We start from the raw sequence: 25309 nt of genomic DNA, 5'->3' as shown, positions 1-25309 counted from the left end.
ATTTGGGGGACAAGTAGCACCTAACAAATATGTTGATTGCCATGTCAATGCTGTGAATAATTACAGCCATGACTACTAGAATGTGGGTTTAATGCTAATGCTGGCAATATTTGCATGATTATTTAAGCATCGAAGAACACAGCCTGAATAATTTAATACGTGTTTTTAAATCAATTTAATAGAATGAAACATGGTTTACAGTTGTGGTGTTTTCTAAGGTCAGAACACGGACTATACGCCAAGCCATACAATGGGAAGTAAATATCTTGTAAAATTGTATGATATTAATTGTAATCACCTGCTTTGTTTACTCATGCTGATAAAAAAAAATCCCTACCTATGTACCTCACTGTGGTTTAGAGATGAAGAATGTGTTTCAAGTCATTTACTGTTGTCTTGCCAACAGCAGTAAGTGGGTAAACAAAACCAGAGATTTAAAAGCAAGCACTTTATGTCAAACCATATACTTTGTAATCAATGTAGGTTTATCCTGGCACTCAATCGGATGAATCAGATGCAAATGTACAATTTTTTGTTGTTGTTGTGCCACACTCAGTCTGATCAGATTAGATAAACCAAATGAGTTCAAATGAATGGTCAGGATGGATGTGCTAACATGTCTTCTGTTACTTAAAGTTGTTACTCTATAAACTTTCAGTGACAACAGAAGATAGGTGAACACGTCCATCCTTAGTCCTGACCATTCATTTGAACTCATTTGGGTTTATCTGATCTGATCTGAGTGCCGTAAAAAAAATGTTGTACAAGTGCATCCGTTAAAAAAAACTCCAATGAAAATGCCTGGTTTGTTGTACATAATTCCTTTAGACAAAACAAACTATTTCAATCTGTCTTTGTTTACTCGCTGTTGTCCATGTGCATCCGATTTCTTAATGTAGTGAAATCCGATTGGGTGCCAGGATAAAACTGCATTGATTTCAAAAGTGTCTGGTTTGACATGGTGCTCTCTTATTCATCTCTCATTTTGTCTACAAAAGAGGTAAAACATGGATTTCCTTCGTTCGTTGTTGTCTTGCCAACAGCAGTAAGTAGGTAAACAAAAGGAGAGATTAAAAGAGAGAAAGTGCCCTCTATTTTTAGGCTATGATGCCGTTTTATCGTGGCACTGGAGACGATCGGGTCTGGTTTCACTAAATCAGTTAAAACAAATGGCATTAGAATGGATGTGGTTTTAAACACCATTTCTGTTAGACTAGAGGCTAAAGTTAAAAAGTACACCATTCTGGGTGCTGTTTGTCAACGGTCTATTTGGAGGGCTTCAGAAATAGAGAAATAAATATAGCCATCCTTGTGACACACTTGGCTTTGCTATAGTAGAGGAAACATTGGCCTCTGTTCAGTCCCCATCTGTCATTGCTTTTATCCTTAAAAAAGTGTTGTTTTTCTGCCGTCACTATGCTCAACAATTTCCATCCATAGTTAGAAAGATAAGAATAATAGCATAATAACTAAGAAGTGAATTTTTATTAAAAAATGTCAATGTGATAAAATCCAGACAAGTCTTCAACCACAGATCTAGCACCTCTCTGATTCAGAGAGGTTGGGTTAAATGCGGACGACACATTTCAGTTGAATGCGTTGTGATTAGGTATCCTCCTTTCCTTTTAGTGTGGGGAGGATTTTGCTGTAGGTAGGTCTGTTTGAAGGAACTAGTGGTTTAGTCTGGGAGATGGATGCATCTCTGGGTGGTGGGTCTGTGTGCCTTCCAAATGGCACCATATTCTCTATGTAGTGCACTACTTTAGACCAGGGCCCTATGGCACCCTATTCCCTATGTAGTGCACTACTTTAGACCAGGGCCCTATGGCACCCTATTCCCTATGTAGTGTACTACTTTAGACCAGGGCCCTATGGCACCCTATTCCCTATGTAGTGCACTACTTTTGACTAGGAATGCACAATATATCGGTGAACATATCAGAATCGGGCCAATATTAGCTAAAAATGTCAACATCGGTATCATGCCGATGTCTCGTTTAACACCGATGTTAGAAACCGATGTCAAAGCTACAGTGCATACAGTTGAAGTCGGAAGTTTACATACACCTTAGCCAAATACATTTCAACTCAGGTTTTCACAATTCCTGACATTTAAATCCTAGTAAAAATTCCCTGTCTTAGGTCCGTTAGATTCACCACTTTATTTTAAGAATGTGAAATGTCAGAATAATAGTTGAGAGTGATTTATTTCAGCTTTTATTTCTTTCATCACATTCCCAGTGGGTCAGAAGTTTACATATACTCAATTAGTATTAGCTAGGTTGCCACTTGTTGTTCGCCTATTAAAAATTGAACTTCAGTTTATGAATAGCTAGCCAGCTAATTAAACCTGTTGCCCAAAGCTAACGTTATAAGCAGCCAGCTAGCTTCATCTGGCTAGTGAGGCTCGACCGGACTGGGTTATGTGTTGTGAAGCTAGCCACAATAAGGATTATGCACAATAGTGGAATTTGCATTTATCCTTCAAAATAAAAGTATGTCATTGACAGTGATGCAAATGAATACTAATAGTAGAATTATGCCATTTTATTTTGAAGGCTATCCGCAAAGTCCACTATTGTGGCTAGCTTCACAATAGATGGGTCTGACCACCATTAATTAAATAAGAACTGTCTTATAGTCACTGAAACAGATGATATGTTTTTGTAGGTACGTGAGACAACTTTACCAGCATCATAGCATACGTATTAGAGGTCGACCGATTAATCGGAATGGCCGATTTAATTAGGGCCGATATCAAGTTTTCATAACAATCGGTAGTCAGCATTTTTGGACACCGATTATGGCCGATTACATTGCACTCCACGAGGAGACTGTGTTGCAGGCTGACTACCTGTTACGCGAGTGCAGCAAGGAGCCAAGGCTAGGTGCTAGCTAGCATTAAATGTATCTTATAAAAAACAATCAATCTTAACATAATCACTAGTTAACTACACATGGTTGATGATATTACTAGTTCATCTAGCTTGTCCTGTGCTGCATATAATCGATGCGCTGCCTGTTAATTTATCATTGAATCACAGCCTATTTCACCAAACTTAACAAGCGCATTCGCGAAAAAAGCACTGTCGTTGCACCAATGTGTACCTAACCATAAACATCAATGCCTTTCTTAAAATCAATACACAAGTATATATTTTTAAACCTGCATATTTAGTTAATATTGCCTGCTAACATGAATTTCTTTTAACTAGGGAAATTGTGTCACTTTTCTTGTGTTCTGTGCAAGCAGAGTCAGGGTATATGTAGCAGTTTGGGCCGCCTGGCTCGTTGCGAACTGTGTGAAGACCATTTATTCATAACAAAGACCATAATTAATTTTCCAGAATTGTACATAATTATGACATAAAATTGAAGGTTGTGCAATGTTTAGATTTAGGGAAGCCACCCGTTATATAAAATACGGAACGGTTCCGCATTTCACTGAAATAATAAATGTTTTGTTTTTGAAATTATAGTTTCCGGATTTGACCATATTAATGACCTAAGGCTCGTATTTCTGTGTGTTATATTATAATTAAGTCTATGATTTGATAGAGCAGTCTGACTGAGCGGTGGTAGGTTGCTGCAGGCTCGTAAGCATTCATTCAAACAGCACTTTCCTGCATTTGCCAGCAGCTCTTCTCTGTGCTTCAAGCATTGCGCTGTTTATGACTTCAAGCCTATCAACTCCTGAGATTAGGCTGGCAATACTAAAGTACCTATTAGGACATCCAATAGTCAAAGGTATATGAAATACAAATGGTATAGAGAGAGATAGTCCTATAATAACTACAACCTAAAACTTCTTACCTGGGAATATTGAAGACTCATGTTAAAAGGAACCACCAGCTTTCATATGTTTATGAGCAAGGAACTGAAACGTTTGCTTTTTTACATGGCACATATTGCACTTTTACTTTCTTCTCCAACAGTTTGTTTTTGCATTATTTAAAACAAATTGAACATGTTTCATTATTTATTTGAGACTAAATAGATTTTTATTGATGTATGAAGTTAAAATAAGTGTTCATTCAGTATTGTTGTAATTGTCATTATTACAAATCTATATTTGTATATAAAAATCGGCCGATTAATCTGTATCGGCTTTTTTTTGGTCCTCCAATAATCGTTCGACCTCTAATACGTATCGATGAATCATTATGACATATGAAATACGAGTGATAGTGTAATCAATGTGTTATAACTACGTAAAAAATGTATGAACGCATTAAATTATTATGTGACGTGCAGCCATATTCAGGTCCTGATTGGTCAACAAGCTTATTTAACACGTTAAATAGTGTTTTGCTAGTTTGCAGACTTTTTTTTTTGTACAGCTTTGACAGTGCTACTGTATGTTTTTTTTGACACGCAAAGACCCAAACGCGTTCCATAGAAATCCTGGTTGAGAATGAAACGAATGAACAAATGAACAACGAAACAGCACAGCAAGTATGTGAAAGAAAAATGTTTTGACTATGTTTTACTGGTAATGGGGATTAATGTAAAATGCCAGCAAAATAACTTTTTGGTGTGTGTGTGTTACCTTTATTCAACTAGGCAAGTCAGTTAAGAACAAATTCTTATTTACAATGACGGCCCGAACGATGCTGGGCAAATTGTGCGCCGCCCTATGGGATTCACAATCACGGCCGGATGTGATACAGCCTGGATTCGAACCAGGGACTGTAGTGACGCATCTTGCACTGAGATGCAAGGAAAATATTGAATATTGGTATCGGCCAAAAATGTCATATGGGTGCATCACTACTTTTGACGATGGCCTAAACAGCTCTGGTCGAAAGTAGTGTGATTTATAGGGAATAGGGTGCCTTTTGGGATGCCGCTCAACCCTATATAGCCACATCCAACACATCCAACACAAGAAGGAAAGAAGATATGGTTTCTGTTCGCTCTGTCTGGACTTGGTGACTCACTCGTGTGATGTTTTAACTATTTGACTTAGTGTGGTAGACTTCTGTAGGCTTGGGCTACAATGAGATGAAATGGGCCTCGGCCTACTCTTTCACCACCTTTTTATGCACTATTTATGTATGTAGGCTACACCTGGAAGTTAACCCTCTTAAACAGCCTTTGACTAGCAACATTGCAGGGAATCAAACGCTTGACTAACACACCTTGTTTGGAATGCTAACGCAGCCGAGTGTGGTTTCTGGTTTTGCCTTATGTCACCCATGAGTTGAAACAAACAAACTAATAATAATGTGAAGCTACCTTAAATTAAAAACTGAAAAGAGAAGGGTTGCGATTGGGTAATGTCATCAGACCAGTTTGTGCTAGATTCTGTTCTGACTGAGACATAATTCATAAACAAGTTGTGTAATTGCTCGGCTGCTGGCTCTGGCTGGCCCCATCTCGTTCCTCTCCAACTTGACAGTGAACCTCCGATAGAGAGGGAGGCAGACGAGTGAAACTTATGCCTCACTGAAAGTGTTTCATAACATTGACTGACCAATGCCTTGCCTGGACCAAGTCTCTCTGTAGGCTATGTTATGAAGGACTTGTAAAATGGCTTTCTAGTTTTAACCAACTACCTTGGTCAAAATGGGCCATTCTGGCGAATCAAAAGGCTAAATGAAACAAATCTTTTAGTATTTTTTTTTTTTACATTACATTTACTTCTTACATCATACATTTACATCACCCCATTTTCTTTACATACTGAAGGATTGAGTATGGGCATAGATTAATCAGTATATTCTGTTGTCAGATCTGTATGTATAAGTCTCACCCTCCTTCCACATGTTTGTGCAGCATCCATTGTAGAGGTCGACCGATTCATCGGAATGCCGATTTTTCATATATATTTGGACACCGATTTGCCGATAAAAAAAAATATATATATATAATTAAATAAAGATCTATTTATGTATTATATATATATATATATATAGTTTAAAAAAATGTTTTTTACATCTTTATTTAACCAGGCAAGTCAGTTAAGAACACATTCTTATTTTCAAGGCGTTTCACTGCCTTGTTCATGGGCAGAACGACAGATTTTTACCTTGTCAGCTCGGGGATTTGTTTTTGCAACCTTCCGGTTACTAGTCCAACGCTCTAACCACCTGCCTAACAGTGCACTCCACGAGGAGCCTGCATGGCAGGCTGACTACCTGTTACGCAAGGGCATTAAGAAGCCACGTTAAGTTGCTAGCTAGCATTAAACTTATCTTATAAGAAACCATCAATCTTTACATAATCACTTGTTAACTACACGTGGTTGGTGATATTACTAGTTTATCTAGCGTGTCCTGCGTTGCATATAATCGATGCAGTGCCTGTTAATTTCTCATCGAATCACAGCCTACTTCGACAAACGGGTGGTGATTTAACAAGCGCATTTGCGAAAATAGCACTGTCGTTGCACCAATGTGTACCTAACCATAAACATCAATGCCTTTCTTTAAAATCAACACACAAGTATATATTTTAAACCTGCATATTTAGTTAATATTGCCTGCTAACATTAATTTATTTTAATTAGGGAAATTGTGTCACTTCTCTTGCGTTCCGTGCAAGCAGTCAGGGTATATGCAGCAGTTTGGGCCGCCTGGCTCGTTGCGAACTGTGTGAAGACCATTTATTCATAACAAAGGCCATAATTAATTTGCCAGAATTGTACATAATTAAGACATAACATTGAAGGTTGTTCAATGTAACAACAATATTTAGACTTAGGGATGCCACCTGTTAGATAAAATACGGAACGGTTCCGTATTTCACTGAAAGAACAAACGTTTTGTTTTTGAAATGATAGTTTCCGGATTTGACCATATTAATGACTAAAGGCTCTTATTTCTGTGTCTTATCTTATAATTAAGTCTGATTTGATAGAGCAGTCTGACTGAGCGATGGTAGGCATCAGCAGGCTCGTAAGCATTCATTCAAACAGCACTTTTGTGCGTTTGCCAGCAGCTCTTTGCAATTCTTCAAGCATTTCGCTCTTTGACTTCAAGCCTATCAACTCCCGGGATTAGGCTGGTGTAACTGATGTGAAATGGCTAGCTAGTTAGTGGGGTGTGCGCTAATAGCGTTTCAAAGTCACTTGCTCTGCATGGGTAATGCTGCTTCGAGGGTGGCTGATGTCGATGTGTTCCTGATTCAAGCCCAGGTAGGAGCGAGGACGGAAGCTATACTGTTACACTGGCAATACTAATGTGCCTATAAGAACATCGTATAGAGAGAAATAGTCCCATAATTCCTATAATAACTACAACTTAAAACTTCTTACCTGGGAATATTGAAGACTCATGTTAAAAGGAACCACCAGCTTTCGTATGTTCTGAGCAAGGAACTGAAACGTTAGCTTTTTTACATGGCACATATTGCAATTTTACTTTCTTCTCCAACACTTTGTTTTTGCATTTATTTAAACCAAATTGAACATGTTTCATTATTTATTTGAGGCTACATTGATATTATTGATGTATTATATTATGTTAAAATAAGTGTTCATTCAGTATTTTTGTAATTGTCATTATTACAAATAAAAAATTGGCCGATTTTTATTTTATTTATTTATTTAAATCGGTATCGGCTTTTTTTTGGGGTCCTCCAATAATCGGTATCGGCGTTGAAAAATCATAATCAGTCTACCTCTAATCTATTGTGCTCCCAGCTTGCCAACCAACATACAGTAGTTCACCTCAGGTCGCCAATTACAACATCTGAAGTGGTCAGGTTTTTTATACCAGACAGTATCAATCGATCCCAGAAGTCTGCCTCAGTCTGGTCTAGCAGGTAACACCGCCGCCCGCAGGACATCATTCCAGGCTTATTTTCTTTTAAAAGTTTTCAATTCACTAGTCAGAAGAGTCCGTATAGCGTTCTCTCGCTAGAATGAACGATGTGCATCTTCTAGTGACCCGTTGATAAGACGGGCGCCTGTCAGTCACAAAGCCAGCCATGACTGGGAGACACTGCTGGTTTGTCAGTCACAAAGCCAGCCATGACAGGGAGACACTGCTGGTTTGTCCGTCACAAAGCCAGCCATGACTGGGAGACACTGCTGGTTTGTCAGTCACAAAGCCAGCCATGACAGGGAGACACTGCTGGTTTGTCAGTCACAAAGCCAGCCATGACAGGGAGACACTGCTGGTTTGTCAGTCACAAAGCCAGCCATGACAGGGAGACACTGCTGGTTTGTCAGTCACAAAGCCAGCCATGACAGGGAGACACTGCTGGTTTGTCAGTCACAAAGCCAGCCATGACAGGGAGACACTGCTGGTTTGTCAGTCACAAAGCCAGCCATGACAGGGAGACACTGCTGGTTTGTCAGTCACAAAGCCAGCCATGACAGGGAGACACTGCTGGTTTGTCAGTCACAAAGCCAGCCATGACAGGGAGACACTGCTGGTTTGTCAGTCACAAAGCCAGCCATGACAGGGAGACACTGCTGGTTTGTCAGTCACAAAGCCAGCCATGACAGGGAGACACTGCTGGTTTGTCAGTCACAAAGCCTGCCATGACAGGGAGACACTGCTGGTTTGTCAGTCACAAAGCCAGCCATGACAGGGAGACACTGCTGGTTTGTCAGTCACAAAGCCAGCCATGACAGGGAGACACTGCTGGTTTGTCAGTCACAAAGCCAGCCATGACAGGGAGACACTGCTGGTTTGTCAGTCCACTTCCTCCAATTGTTTTTTTTTTTGGTACCGGTGTTATTTATTTGTGTGCTGTGTTTTTGCTGCGATCTTATCTATTTTCCCGGAGGAAGGAGAGCATGATGCTTCTTAATAGTGAGTGAATGTACACGTCCCATGACATGGAAGTGGTAACAATGAGTTGAAATCCACTTAATTATTGTTTCATTGGCCTTTTCAGCCAAAGGATGTTTTACTGGTCTTTGATTGACAACCAAACAGCTTGTGTTGACTAGTTTCTAAAAGGCGACACACTGACTGAATAAAGTCTCATATCCCGTGGTTATTCATAAAGCATACAAAGTAGTTATATATTTTGCATCGGGACAATAAAAAAATATTGTATTTTTTTAGGGTTCAAAGTAGGGCAGGGACGATACCAGTGTTGTGATACTTGTTGATAATAATAAGGAAACGGAACACAAAGCGGATTTAACTTCTTTAGGAAACATTTATTTTCCCAGCTATAACACACGTTTGACATACTGCTGAGCTAAAGAGTTCGTTCTGCTTCCTGTTTTAATATTGTTTTTGCCATAAAAAATATTATGATAATGGTATTCTCCTGGCCCTAATTCGAAACCCATGTCAAGACTTGCCAGTGAACGCTAAAGGGATTCCTCAGTGTAGCCTAGTGATGAGTTGTTCGAACTAACAACTCTTTTTGTACAGATCTTTTAGGTGAACTGAACCGAATTGCATCGGTGAGAGAGCGGTTCATTTGGCTCCCTAATTTGCATACTGGAAGGCTACCAATACTTTTTGGTGAATTATGTAAACACTCAATGAAGATGTTGAATCAGCAGGAACAGTGGGTAGTGATCCTCATTCTGGTTCAAAATGAACAGATTGAAGGTTATGAAAGCTAATGTTATGATTCTTGTATGGTATTATTAAAGATAATGATACAGAGTGCATTCGGAAAGTATTCAGACCCCTTGACTTTTTCCACATTTTGTTACATTACAGCCTTATTCTAAATTGATTAAATAGTCCCCCCCCCGTCATCAACCTACACACATTACCTCATAATGATGAATCAAAAACAGGTTTTTAGAAATGTTGTCAAATGTATTATAAATAAGAAAAAACATAGCAAATTTACTTATGTAAATAGGGTTATGAGGCTTGAAATTGAGCTCAGGTGTGTCCTGTTTCCATTGATCATCCTTGATGTTTCTACAACTTGATTAGAGTCCACCTGTGGTCAATTAGGTTGAAGGAATTGTCCGTAAAGCTCTTGGACAGGATTGTGTTGTGGCACAGATCTGGGCAAGGGTACAGTTAAAGTCAGAAGTTTACATAAACTCAGTTTAAATGTATTTGGCTACGGTGTTTCACAATTCCTGACATTTAATCCTAGTAAAACTATCCTGTCTTAGGTCAGTTAGGATCATCACTTTTTTATTTTAAGAATGTGAAATTTCAGAATAATAGTAGAGAATGATTGATTTCAGCTTTTATTTCTTTCATCACATTCCCAGTGGGTCAGATTTTTACATACACTCAATTAGTATTTGGTAACATTGCTTATAAATTGTTTAACTTGGGTCAAACATTTCGGGTAGCCTTCCACAAGCTTCCCACAATAAGTTGGATTACTTTTGGCCCATTCCTCCTGACAGAACTGGTGTAACTGAGTCAGGTTTGTAGGCCTCCATGCTCGCATGTGCTTTTTCAGTTCTGCCCACATTTTCTATGGGTTTGAGGTCAGGGCTTTGTGATGGCCACTCCAATACCTTGACTTTGTTGTCTTTAAGCCATTTTGCACACAACTTTGGAAGTATGCTTGGGGTCATTGGCCATTTGGAAGACCCATTTGCGACCAAGCTTTAACCTCCTGATTGATGTCTTCAGATGTTGCTTCAATATATCCACGTAATTTTCCTCCCTCATAATGCCTTCTATTTTGTGAAGTGTACCAGTCACTCCTGCAGCAAAGCACCCCAAAAACATGATGCTGCCACTCCCGTGATTCACAGTTGGGATGGTTCTTTGGCTTGCAAGCCTCCCCCTTTTTCCTCCAGACATAACGATGGTCATTATAGCCAAACTGTTCTATATTTATTTAATCAGCTCAGAGGAAATTTCTCCAAAAAGTACAATATTTTCCCCATGTGCAGTTGCAAACCGTAGTCTCCCTTTTTTTTATGGCGGTTTTGGAGCAGTGACTTCTTCCTTGCTGAGCGGCTTTTCAGGTTATGTCAATATAGAACTCGTTTTACTCTGGATATAGATACTTCTGTACCTTTTTCCTCCAGCATCTTCACAGGGTCCTTTGCTGTTGTTGTGGGAATGATTTGCACTTTTCGCACCAAAGTACGTTCATCTCAAGGAGACAGAACGTGTCTCCTTCCTGAGTGGTATCACGGCTCCGTGGTCCCATGGTGTTTATACTTGCGTACTATTGTTTGTACAGATGAACGTGGTACATTCAGGTGTTTGGAAATTGCTCCCAAGGATGAACCAGACTTGTGGAGGTCTACAATTTTTTTTCTGAGGTCATGGCTGATTTCTTTTGACTTTCCCATGATGTGAAGCAAAGAGGCACTGAGTTTGAAGGTAGGCCTTGAAATACATCCACAGGTACACTTCCAATTGACTCATTATGTCAATTAGCCTATCCGAAGCTTCTAAAGCTATGACATAATTGTCTGGAATATTCCAAGCTGTTTAAATGCACAGTCAACTTGGTGTATGTGTACTTCTGACCCACTGGAATTGTGATCCCGACAAATGTGAGCAATCGGGGGAGAAGGGCCTTGGTCAGGGAGGTGACCAAGAATCCGATGGTCACTCTGACAGAGCTCTAGAGTTTTCTCTGTGGAGATGGAAGAACCTCCCAGAAGGACAACCATCTCTGCAGCCCTCCACCAATTAGGCCTTTATGATAGTGGCAAGGCGAAGCCATTCCTCAGTAAAAGGCACATGACAGCTCACTTGGAGTTTGCCAAATGGCACCTAAAGGCTCTCAAGACCATGAGAAACAAGATTTTCTGGTCTGATGAAACCAAGATTGAACTCTTTGACACTATTGTATCGTCCTCATGAAAGAGCCTTGGCAACAGAATACACTACATTATCATCTGCATAAAAGTGTCAGTTACAATTTCTTACAAACAAATCAATATTGTTCCTATAGATGTTAAAAAGTACAGGGCCCAAAATCGACTTTTACGGAACAACTTTAGCAACATTAAGGAAACCTGATTTAACACCTCTACCATCTTCCTCCAGTATGATAGCACTGATAAGTAAAAACCTGTTTTAATCTGCCCCTGGCATGAATGCCACCAATAAATCAAATCTGTGAGCTGCTGTTTTGTTTTACGTTATGCAAAGTCATAAAGGACATGTGGAAGTGAATGTAGCTGGTTAATTTGGGAATGACTGTATCGTCTGTCTAGAGGAGCTAGACATTTCACTGCAGAGCTGGGGTCAATCTAGAACTCAGGAGATTCATTGACATTCCAATTCTAGAATTGCGAAGTTCTGTCTATGAGGATTTTAGTATTTCAGTATACTTCCTTGAGTTTATTGGAATTGGCCATAACCCCGCTTCAGGCTATTTGGCACATTTCCTAGGGGTTGGGGTCAATCTAGAATGGAAAAGTACCATCTTCTATCTATTTCCACTTGCTGTGTGTGTGTCTGCAGATGAAATAATGATTAGGACGCTAGTCTTTGCCTGAGCAAACCAGCAAGCTTTTCAAGCACATTCCCTAGAGGCACAGTTCCTAAAAGCTTCAGCAATTATTCACCAATCGCTGTCTAGTACATTAATAACATTTGAGATATTTTTAGAATAACTTTAGAGCATCATAGACAGTTTCTCAGACTATGGTTAAATACCACTAATCCTTAAATATGTTTTTTCTTTTTTAAAGCTATGCAGTAATCATTCTGAATGGCCTTAGTGTACTGAAGACTGAAATCTGTTATTTATTATTGATGAGTGGTTGTACGACCCAACTATTATTGGCATTGATTGCATCGTCGTCTGCTCCATCAGTGCCTCCCTGTCCTTGGCTCCAGCAATAAATACTGAACAGAAATATAAATGTAACATGCAACAATTTAAATGATTTTTCTGAGTTACAGTTCATATAAGGAAATCAGTCAAATAAATAAATTGGGCACTAATCTATGGATTTCACATGACTGGGCAGGGGTGTAGCCAATCCCCACTGGGGAGTCAGGCCTGGCCAATCATAATGAGTTTTCCCCTACAAAAACTATTTTTTACAGACAGAAATACTCCTCAATTTCATCAGCTGCCCGGGTGGCTGGTGTCAGACAATCCCGCAGGTGAAGCAGTCGTATGTGGATGTCTTGGGCTGGCATTGTTACACCTGGTCTGCGGTTGTGAGGCCGGTTTAACATACTGCCAAATTATCTAAAATGACACTGGAGGCGGTTTGTGGTAGAGAAATGAACATTAAATTATCTGGCAACAGCTCTGGTGGACATTCCTCCAGTCAGCATGCCAATTTCATGCTCCCTCAACTTGAGACATTTATAGCATTGTGTTGTGACAAAACTGCACATTTGAGTGGCCTTTATTGTCCCCCAGCACAAGGTACACCTGTGTAATGATCATGCTGTTTAATCAGGTTATTGATATAGCACACCTGTCAGGTGGATGTGTTATCTTGGCAAAGGAGAAATTCTCACTAACTGGGATGTTAACAAAATTGGAGAAAAATCAGCTTCTTGTGCGTATAGAACGTTTCTGGGATCTTTTTATTTCAGCTCATGGAACTTGGGACTAACACTTTGCATGTTGCGTTTATATTTTCGTTCAGTATACTGTTGGGAAACAACAAAGCAACCAGGCTACCTGCAGCAGTCACCCAGCGAAACCTTGACAATAAGTATTTCAATAGTTGCTGCATGTTTGTTCTTCCTGAGGCCACCATTGGGTAGGAGAGGGAGGCCCAGGGAGAATATGTATACGTCCCAAATTGTACCCTAGTATTCCCTATATAGTGCAATACTTTTGACCAGGGTCCTATGTGCCCTGGTCAAAAGTAGTGCACTATGTAGGGAATAGGGTGGCATTTGGGACACATTCCATGCTGAGTTAATGCAGGCTGTCCACTACCGTCTGTCGTCTGCAGGAGACACACACACACACACACATCTGGCCCTCCGCCTGTCTGTCTGCCTGCTGATGTCTACTCTGCTGCCAGACCAGGGCCTCAAACTAACTGTGTGGTCAACTTACTGTTTTGTTTTCACTTAACCATTATTTATACAGTCTCATTGAGATTGAAATCTCTTTAACAAGAGAGACCTGGTTTGTAAGACGTGTGTGTGTGTGTGTGTGTGTGTGTGTGTGTGTGTGTGTGTGTGTGTTGAAGTCAGAAGTTTGCATACACTTAGGTTGGAGTCATTAAAACAAGTTTTTTTAACCACTCCACAAATTTCTGGTTAACAAACTATAGTTTCGTCAAGTTGGTTAGGACATCTACTTTCTGCATGACACAAGTAATGTATCCAACAATTGTTTACAGACCAGATTATTTCACTCAAAATTCACTGTATCACAATCCCAGTGGGCCAGAAGTTTACATACGTTAAGTTGACTGCCTTTTTAAACAGCTTGGAAAATTCCAGAAAATGTCATGGATTTAGAGGCTTCTGAAAGACTAATTCACATCAGTTGAGTCAATTGGAGGTGTACCTGTGGGTGTATTTCAAGGCCTACCTTCAAACTCAGTGCCTCTATGCTTGACATCAATGGAAAATCAAAAGAAATCAGCCATGACCTCAGAAAAACTATTGTAGGCCTCCACATGTCTGGTTCATCCTTGGGAGCAATTTCCAAATGCCTGAAGGCACCACGTTCATCTGTACAAACAATAGAACGCAAGTATAAACACCACCAAATCAAATTTTATTTGTCACAAACACATGGTTAGCAGATGTATCGAAATGCTTGTGCTTCTAGTTCCGACCATGCAGTAATATCTAACAATTTCACAACTACCTTATACACACAAGTGTAAAGGAATGAATAAGAATATGTACATAAAAATATATGGATGAGCGATGGCCGAACGGCATAGGCAAGATGCAGTAGATGGTATAGAGTACAGTATATACATATGAGATGAGTAATTATATAAAGTGGCATTGTTTCAAGTGGCTAGTGATACATTTATTACATCCAATTTTTAATTATTCAAGTGGCTAGAGATTATTAGTGATGGCTGTTTAACAGTCTGATGACCTTGAGATAGAAGCTGTTTTTCAGTCTCTCGGTCCCTGCTTTGATGCACCTGTACTGACCTCGCCTTCTGGATGATAGTGGGGTGAACAGGCAGTGGCTCGGGTGGTAGCATTTCGCTACACTCGTATTAATTAGCAGTGGTGCATTGGTGCGTTTGGCTGCATGCATCACCCTCTGAAGAGCCTTGCGGTCCACGGCAGTGGAGTTGCTGCACCAGGTTGTGATGCAGCCCTACAGTAGGCTCTCGATGGTGCTCCTTTAGAACACGGAGGGTCCTCGGTGACAGGCTGAATTTCTTCACTATCCTGAGGTTGAAAAGTCGCTGTCGTGCCTTCTTCACCACTGTGTCGGTGTGGTTAGAACATTTCAGCTTCTCTGAGAAGTGTACGCCGAGGAATTTGAAGTTATTGACGGGAATCAGTGTGCCGCCCCGGTACTGTTGAGTTGTCAGGGAACATGAAGATGGAACTGTGTGAGGCCATGCAGTCATGGGTATACAGGAGGGGACTTCGGGTATTTGTGCTCTAATCGTGAGGAAAAGGAGGAAAAAAGGTAGGGTGGTGTTGGTGACCACGATATGGCTGGATTTCTTCTTGTGTGATCCGTGATTTGTTATGAGCCCCTGCTTCATAGGCCTTGTGTCCGAGCCAGTGAATTGCTCCTCCACTTGGTCCCTATACTTGTGTTTTGCCATCTCAATCGATCTGCCTATGTTGTATTTGTACTGTTTAACCAAACGATTGTCCCCGGTCACCTTGTTTACAAGCACCATCTCTCTTTTCAGTTTGCTGCTATATTTTGAAATCCACTCTGTATCACGCCATCGATGCATATTTTGGTGACTGAGTCGGCGTATTCATTGATATCTCCAGAGGCAACTCGGAAAATATTCCAGCCCACGTGATCAAAACAGTCTCGGAGTACAAAATGTACACATTTTGATTGGTCGGACCAACGCTGTACAAAATGGATTTTCTATGTTTGCTTTATTTTATTTATTTTTTTACCCATCTTATCAATAGGTGCCCTTTTTTGCAGGGCTTTGGAAAACCTCCCTGGTCTTTGTGGTTGAATCTGTGTTTGAAATTCCACTGTTCGACTAACGGCACCTTAAAGATAGTCGTATGTTAGAGGTGAGGAGGTAGTCATTCAAACTTATGTGACTTTTATTTAGGCTTGCCATAACAAAGGGTTTGAATACTTATTGACTCAAGACATTTCAGCTTTTCATTTTTTATTAATTTGTAAACATTTTTGAAAAACAACTCCACATTTATGGGGTACTATGCGGCCAGTGACAAAAAAACCCATTTAAATATATTTAATAAATGCCAGAAGTCAAGGAGTGTAAAGTGGCTGCTCCACTGGATGTCATAAGGTGAACGCACCAATTTGTAAGTCGCTCTGGATAAGAGCGTCTGCTAAATGACTTAAATGTAAATGTAATACTTTAAGGCATTGTACATTTAAAAAATAAAAAAGTTTTATTTAACTAGGCAAGTCAGTTAAGAACAAATTGTTAATTACAATGACAGCCTACCGAGGAACAGTGGGTTAACTGCCTTGTTCAGGGGCAGAACAACAGATTTTTACCTTGTCAGCTCAGGGATTCGATCAAGCAACCTTTCGGTTACTGGCCCGACGTTCTAAAATTTGTTGTTACACTTACAGCTCACTAAAATAATGCTTCATTCCTCCTGAAAAGTGATTAAATGAAAAGCTATTTTTATCATGTTTACTTGCATGCCTTTGGTTTGTCATAGAATAAATCAAAGAAGCTGCGAAAAGATATGAATTATTGCTTATTCTACAAAGATATTCTAAAATGGCCTGGACACATTTGTTGGTACCCCTTAGAAAATATTAAACTATTGGATTATAGTGATATTTCAAACGAATTTGTCTCTTTAATTAGTATCACGTCTCCAATCTTGTAATCAGTCATCCAGCCTATTTAAATGGAGTGAAGTAGTCACTGAGCTGTTTGGTATCATTGTGGTCACCACATTGAACATTGACCAGAGTAAAGTAGTCACTGAGCTGTTTGGTATCATGGTGTGCACCACACTGAACATGGACCAGAGTAAAGTAGTCACTGAGCTGTTTGGTATCATGGTGTGCACCACACTGAACATGGACCAGAGTAAAGTAGTCACTGAGCTGTTTGGTATCATTGTGGTCACCACACTGAACATGGACCAGAGTAAAGTAGTCACTGAGCTGTTTGGTATCATTGTGGTCACCACATTGAACATGGACCAGAGTAAAGTAGTCACTGAGCTGTTTGGTATCATTGTGTTGCACCACACTGAACATGGACCAGAGTAAAGTAGTCACTGTGCTGTTTGGTATCATTGTGGTCACCACACTGAACATGGACCAGAGTAAAGTAGTCACTGTGCTGTTTGGTATCATTGTGTGCACCACACTGAACATGGACCAGAGTAAAGTAGTCACTGTGCTGTTTGGTATCATGGTGTGCACCACACTGAACATGGACCAGAGTAAAGTAGTCACTGTGCTGTTTGGTATCATTGTGTGCACCACACTGAACATGGACCAGAGTAAAGTAGTCACTGTGCTGTTTGGTATCATTGTGTTGCACCACATTGAACATGGACCAGAGTAAAGTAGTCACTGAGCTGTTTGGTATCATTGTGTTCCACCACACTGAACATGGACCAGAGTAAAGTAGTCACTGTGCTGTTTGGTATCATTGTGTGCACCACACTGAACATGGACCAGAGTAAAGTAGTCACTGTGCTGTTTGGTATCATTGTGTTCCACCACACTGAACATGGACCAGAGTAAAGTAGTCACTGTGCTGTTTGGTATCATTGTGTGCACCACACTGAACATGGACCAGAGTAAAGTAGTCACTGTGCTGTTTGGTATCATGGTGTGCACCACACTGAACATGGACCAGAGTAAAGTAGTCACTGAGCTGTTTGGTATCATTGTGTTGCACCACACTGAACATGGACCAGAGTAAAGTAGTCACTGTGCTGTTTGGTATCATTGTGTGCACCACACTGAACATGGACCAGAGTAAAGTAGTCACTGTGCTGTTTGGTATCATGGTGTGCACCACACTGAACATGGACCAGAGTAAAGTAGTCACTGAGCTGTTTGGTATCATTGTGTTGCACCACACTGAACATGGACCAGAGTAAAGTAGTCACTGTGCTGTTTGGTATCATTGTGTTGCACCACACTGAACATGGACCAGAGTAAAGTAGTCACTGAGCTGTTTGGTATCATTGTGTTACACCACACTGAACATGGACCAGAGTAAAGCGAAGGAGAGATTTGTCTGAGGAGATCAGAAAGACAATAATAGACAAGCATGGTAAAGGTTAAAGGCTACGAGACCATCTCCAAGCAGCTTGATGTTCCTGTGACAACAGTTGCAAATATTTTTAACAATTTTAAGGTCCATGGAACTGTAGCCAACCTTCCCGGATGCGCAGCCTCGAGAGGAACATCCACCCCAGATTGAACAGAAGGAGAGTGCGAATGGTAGAAAAAGAACCAAGGATAACTGCCAGAGAGATACAAGGTGAAGGTACTTCAGTTTCTGATCGCACCATCTGTCGCTTTCTGAGCGAAAGTGGGTTCCATGGAAGTAGACCCAGGAGGACTCTACTTTTCAAGGAAAAACATAAAAAAGCCAGACTAGAATTTGCTAAAATGCATATTGGCAAGCCACAATCCTGGGGGAATGTCCTTTTGGACAGATGAGTCAAAACTGGAGCTTTTTGGCAAGTCACATCAGGTCTATGTTCACAGATGAAAAAATGAAGCTTTCTAAGAAAATGACAACATACCTACAGTGAAACATGGAGGAGGCTCGGTTATGTTCTGGGGCTGCTTTGCTGTGCCTGGCCTAGGGTGCCTTGAATCTGTGCAGGTCACAATGAAAAATGAATTCTCAAGACTATCAATGCATTCTGGAGCGAAACATACTGCCCAGTGTCAGAAAGCTCTGTCTCAGTCCCAGGTCATGGGTCCTCCAACAGGATAATGACTCAGTATACACACAGCTAAAAGCACCCAAGAATGGATAAGAACAAAACATTGGACTAATCTGAAGTCACCTTCTGAGTCCTGATCTGAATCCTATCGACGAACGTCTATGAAAAGAGCTAAAAGTTGCAGTCTGGAGAAGGCACCCATCAAACATGAGACAGCTGGACCACTTTGCTCAGGAGGAGTGGGCCAAGCTACCTGTTACCAGGTGCAGAAGTCTCATTGAGAGCGACAGAATACTTTTGATTGCAGTGATTTCCTCTAAAGGTTGTGCAACAAGATATTAGGTTAAGGGTCCCATAAATTTAGTCCATATGTCATTTTCATTTGTTTTGTTTACAATATTATGTTTAATAAAAAATCAAAAGCAAAGTGTGATTTTCTATTAAATATGGAAAAAACAATGGTGGATGCCAATTACTTCTGTCAGTTTCAAGTTATTTCAGAGAATATGGATTTTATTTTTGTTTTTTTGGGAGGGGTGCCAACATATTTGAGACTAATATGCAGATGTGCGATATAATTTTCAGGGCAGTTTTACTGTGACTCACCTTAGTATCTTCATGTACTATGAATGAATGATCTAAATGCATTGCAGAGGAGGGCTTTCTGTTCCAAGAGTTTTGTGCCATGTCCTTGTCTAAACGGTGAGCGTTTTTAAAGTGAATTAGAAGCCACAGAACCGCCATTAAAATGTGGTTGGTTTGTGGTTTCTTTTCATATCTTCGCCCGTGAGGTTCAGTTCAGGACAATTGTACTGCTGCAGCCCCCCAGCCTATTTGTTTTGGGTTTCTTATTTAGATATATTATTACCTTTCTGTATTTATATTCATCTAAACTCCTCTACTTTAGAGAAAAACGATCATTTAATCAGCGCTGTTTGACCTCTCAAATCACAGACAATGGGCTATTCCACAGTCACAGAATGTTGAGACTCAGATTTTTTACTTAAAACTCAGTCAAACAAAAACCAATGGTTCCCAAGTTAAACCCAATGCACAATGACTACTTTGAACTGTTGTCTCCTGAAAATGTAAATCATAAACCTTTTACTAGACAGTGCAGAATGACGGTTTGCGTTGTCATTCTGTCACATTTGACATATTCACTGTTCCAGGAACTGTATTTGTCAAATTTGTGAGATATTATTGGTCAGTGCCCGTCGAATTATTCAGTTGATCTCAGAGCAAGTTTATTCTAGTTATCTGTTTTTCGAATTTATTTGAAATTCAGCTTAGTTTGTCAGGGGTTCCAAAATGATTTCACAATCGTTTAGTTCTGAACAGACCCATTCTTTTTTTTGTGTTCTGTTTCCTACCTGCAAAATAAAGTTCAGAACCTGTTCAAACCAAATAAAAATTCTTCCTTTTTAAACATCTGAAGTCAGATAATTTTGTTGCCTCTAGCTCGACATTAATTTACATCACCAATCGGTGCAGGTAGCTGCCTCTAGCTCGACATTAATTTACATCACCAATCGGTGCAGGTAGCTGCCTCTAGCTCGACATTAATTTACATCACCAATCGGTGCAGGTAGCTGCCTCTAGCTCGACATTAATTTACATCACCAATCGGTGCAGGTAGCTGCCTCTAGCTCGACATTAATTTACATCACCAATCGGTGCAGGTAGCTGCCTCTAGCGCGACATTAATTTACATCACCAATCGGTGCAGGTAGCTGCCTCTAGCGCGACATTAATTTACATCACCAATCGGTGCAGGTAGCTGCCTCTAGCGCGACATTAATTTACATCACCAATCGGTGCAGGTAGCTGCCTCTAGCTCGACATTAATTTACATCATCAATCGGTGCAGGTAGCTGCCTCTAGCTCGACATTAATTTACATCACCAATCGGTGCAGGTAGCTGCCTCTAGCTCGACATTAATTTACATCACCAATCGGTGCAGGTAGCTGCCTCTAGCTCGACATTAATTTACATCACCAATCGGTGCAGGTAGCTGCCTCTAGCTCGACATTAATTTACATCACCAATCGGTGCAGGTAGCTGCCTCTAGCGCGACATGAATTTACATCACCAATCGGTGCAGGTAGCTGCCTCTAGCGCGACATTAATTTACATCACCAATCGGTGCAGGTAGCTGCCTCTAGCTCGACATTAATTTACATCACCAATCGGTGCAGGTAGCTGCCTCTAGCTCGACATTAATTTACATCACCAATCGGTGCAGGTAGCTGCCTCTAGCTCGACATTAATTTACATCACCAATCGGTGCAGGTAGCTTTGCCCGCTCCATAGCGAGCGGCTCTATTTAGCCTAGTTGTGTACATGCGTGAGATGCGACTGAAATTGGTCATCTTGTTATGACATGCATGCGTTCTCTGAATTAGGCCCACAGAACTATACGTATGGAGGAACTTTAGTATCTTTTAATTTACGAGAGTTGGCTTAACGTTGGACCAGAGGTAGTTCGCTTGTGTGTGCAGAACGGCACCAGAATTTAAAAACACGTTTTACATATCGGCATTTAATAAATCCAGTGTGAAACGTAATAACTAGTATCCTTAACTAGAATTAATTGAGGAAGTTAATCCATTCTTCCCTTATTAAAAATCTGAAACAGGCATGTAGGCTACGGTAGCCTGTGCGTAGGTGGGGGAGGGGATACGGTAGCCTGTGCGTCAGTGGGGGAGGGATACGGTAGCCTGTGCGTCGGTGGGGGGAGGGGATACGGTAGCCTGTGCGTCGGTGGGGGAGGGGCTACGGTAGCCTGGGCGCCGGTGGGGGAGGGGCTACGGTAGCCTGGGCGCCGGTGGGGGAGGGGCTACGGTAGCCTGGGCGTCGGTGGGGGAGGGGCTACGGTAGCCTGGGGTCGGTGGGGGAGGGGCTACGGTAGCCTGGGCGTCGGTGGGGGAGGGGCTACGGTAGCCTGGGCGTCGGTGGGGGGAGGGGCTACGGTAGCCTGGGCGTCGGTGGGGGAGGGGCTACGGTAGCCTGGGCGTCGGTGGGGGAGGGGCTACGGTAGCCTGGGCGTCGGTGGGGGAGGGGCTACGGTAGCCTGGGCGTCGGTGGGGGGAGGGGCTACGGTAGCCTGGGCGTCGGTGGGGGAGGGGCTACGGTAGCCTGGGCGTCGGGGGGGGGGGAGGGGCTACGGTAGCCTGGGCGTCGGTGGGGGGGAGGGGCCACGGTAGCCTGGGCGTCGGTGGGGGGAGGGGCTACGGTAGCCTGGGCGTCGGTGGGGGGAGGGGCTACGGTAGCCTGGGCGTCGGTGGGGGGAGGAGCCTGGGGCTGGGGGGACGGGAGCCTGGGCGTCGGTGGGGGGGAGGGGCTACGGGAGCCTGGGCGTCGGTGGGGGGGGGGCTACGGGAGCCTGGGCGTCGGTGGGGGAGGGGCTACGGGAGCGTGGGGGGAGGGGCTACGGGAGCCTGGGCGTCGGTGGGGGAGGGGCTACGGGAGCCTGGGCGTCGGTGGGGGAGGGGCTACGGGAGCCGACATGTACACACACTGGAAAAGATTTACAGCTTGGCAGACACTGGAATATGTTTCTGAGTGACCGAGTGAGGGCTTTGCATAGGCGGAATGCCCAGTACGTAATGTTATTAACAGATTCCCATACCGGTTCTGTTCAGAAACAGTATAGATCACTTTTGTTCCCGGTTCTGATTCTGTTCTTTGAAAAATGTTGTTCTTTACAGTTTTTTTAAAAATGTTCCCCGAACCGGTTTCAACCCCTTGTTTCAGTTATTTTTCATACGTGATTAACAAGTTTGTATTTAGTTTTAGTTTTATAAGAACATTTCTATTTCGTTTTAGGGACAAAAGTAGTGCCTTTCCTCCCTGTTAGATAGTGATAGGGATGCACAAGCTGGGCCTATTTGAAACATCGTCATCTCCTGGCAGCTTTTACCCACAGGTCTCAAAGTTGGAAAATCACATTAGAAAAACGTAGTGGCTGTGGATCTGACCTTTCTGGACAGATAATGGTCCTAAAGCTTCTGCACATTTATTTATTTAAGTTGACTGACACCTCATTTACAGCAACGACCTGGGAAATAGTTACAGGGGAGATGAATGAACCAATTGGAAGCTGGGGACGATTAAGTGGCCATTCGGGTATTAGGGCCAGATTCTGAATTTTGCCTGGACACCAGGTTTAACACTCCTAGTGTGTTAACCCTGGGCTCTTTAGTGACCCCAGAGAGTCAGGACACCGGTTTAACGTCCCAGCCGAAATACGGAAATGTCTCCAATCACTGCCCCTGGGATATATATATATATTTTTTAGACCAGAGGAAAGAGTGTGTCATACTGGCCCTCCAAAACCACTTCCAGCAGCATCTGGTCTCCCATGCAGGGACCGACCAGGACCAACCCTGCTTAGCTTCAGAGGTAAGCCAGCAGTGGGATGCAGGGTGGTTTGCTGCTAATGGGATTCTCTACTTAAACTTGCTCTACTCGTACAGAACAGGTTACTCAGGAGAATGGTGCTTGTTTATTACAGTCCGATCAAAGCTGAATCAATGTCTGCTAGATCACATCATGATAGTTTTCTACACAAACCAACATAGTAACATAGTAGGACGTTACTGGAGGACAGAAACACCACCTAATTTCCGAGGAGATTTTAGGACGATTGTGCGAGCCGTCAAATGTTTCTCTCATGTGGCCACAACTCAACAGCGCATCACTAGGTAAAATATGTGCTTTGATTGAGGCAAAACACAGCTTTGCTACAGTTTACGCCATCTGCTCTACAATTCGCTCACTGTACGTATTTCGAAACAACTCCGTACATAACTAAGAAGTTGTAAATGCCTTTTCCTGTGAAATTCCTTTTCCGGTTACCTACTCATCTACAGCCTCGGCCTGAGGAGGGGGTGCTGGACGGGGCGGTTACCTACTCATCCACAGCCTCGGCCTGAGGAGGGGGCTGGACGGGGCGGTTACCTACTTATTTACAGCCTCGGCCTGAGGAGGGGGGCTGGACGGGGCGGTTACCTACTCATCTACAGCCTCGGCCTGAGGAGGGGGGCTGGACGGGGCGGTTACCTACTCATCTACAGCCTCGGCCTGAGGGGGGTGGCTGGACGGGGCGGTTACCTACTCATTTACAGCCTCGGCCTGAGGGGGGCTGGACGGGGCGGTTACCTACTCATCTACAGCCTCGGCCTGAGGAGGGGGGTGGCTGGCCTGAGGAGGGGGCTGGACGGGGCGGTTACCTACTCATCTACAGCCTCGGCCTGAGGGGGGGCTGGACGGGGCGGTTACCTACTCATCTACAGCCTCGGCCTGAGGAGGGGGCTGGACGGGGCGGTTACCTACTCATCTACAGCCTCGGCCTGAGGAGGGGGCTGGACGGGGCGGTTACCTACTCATCTACAGCCTCGGCCTGAGGAGGGGGGCTGGACGGGGCGGTTACCTACTCATCTACAGCCTCGGCCTGAGGAGGGGGCTGGACGGGGCGGTTACCTACTCATCTACAGCCTCGGCCTGAGGAGGGGGGCTGGACGGGGCGGTTACCTACTCATCTACAGCCTCGGCCTGAGGAGGGGGCTGGACGGGGCGGTTACCTACTCATCTACAGCCTCGGCCTGAGGAGGGGAGGCTGGACGGGGAGGGGGCTTACCTACTCATCTACAGCCTCGGCCTGAGGAGGGGGCTGGACGGGGCGGTTACCTACTCATCTACAGCCTCGGCCTGAGGGGGGGCTGGACGTGGCGGTTACCTACTCATCTACAGCCTCGGCCTGAGGAGGGGGGGGCTGGACGGGGCGGTTACCTATTCAAAGAAGAAGCTTTGAGTAGGTTGAACACACACTTTGATTTTTGCCCAAAGTTTAGAAGAAGAAAGAACTAACACTGAACATAATTCATGATGGTTTTTGATTTATTTTATTTTTGTTTTGGAGTCAAAGATAATCATTTAATTGTTTTATTTCAGTTTGTGAAATTGGTTAATCAAATAATAACCTTGCATCAGAGGCACAGATTCTCAATGTGTCTGTGCGCATTAGTCCAGCAGCCCCCAGCAGTTGTCTGTCTGTCGGTCGGTGTGTGTGTTAGCGTTGGGTGGTATCCAGTCTTTCCTGTACCATATCAGGTATACGGTACACAAAGGGGGCACTATTTCTTTCAACAACAACAAAAAATAAAAATGTTTGTTTTGGGAAGCACAATTGTTTGGGGGGCAGCAGGGATCCTTCTCAAACTGTGTGTGTGTGTGTGTGTGTGTGTGTGGTTGTCTGTTAGTCTTCCAGCCCCCAGCCTTGTCCTCTTTGTCCTGTCTGTCTCTGTCTAGCAATCCATGTTCTCTTCTCAACACTAATGAAGAGTAAGCCAAGGTGAGAGACAGAGAGAGGGCATGGTGGTTTCCATGGTAACCCCATTGGTTTGTGTGATGTTCCTTTCCCCCTGTT

At 42.7% G+C, this 25309-nt stretch overlaps 1 protein-coding gene across 1 annotated transcript in view; it reads left to right on the top strand.

The window, feature by feature from the left end:
- LOC115119367 (insulin receptor-like) overlaps positions 1-25309 on the top strand; it is a 159399-nt gene that overhangs the window by 1561 nt on the left and 132529 nt on the right. The window lies entirely within an intron of this gene.

Source organism: Oncorhynchus nerka, linkage group LG9b, assembly GCF_034236695.1.
Source record: "Oncorhynchus nerka isolate Pitt River linkage group LG9b, Oner_Uvic_2.0, whole genome shotgun sequence".
NCBI lineage: Eukaryota > Metazoa > Chordata > Actinopteri > Salmoniformes > Salmonidae > Oncorhynchus > Oncorhynchus nerka.
This window is presented reverse-complemented; position numbering and strand designations above follow the sequence as displayed.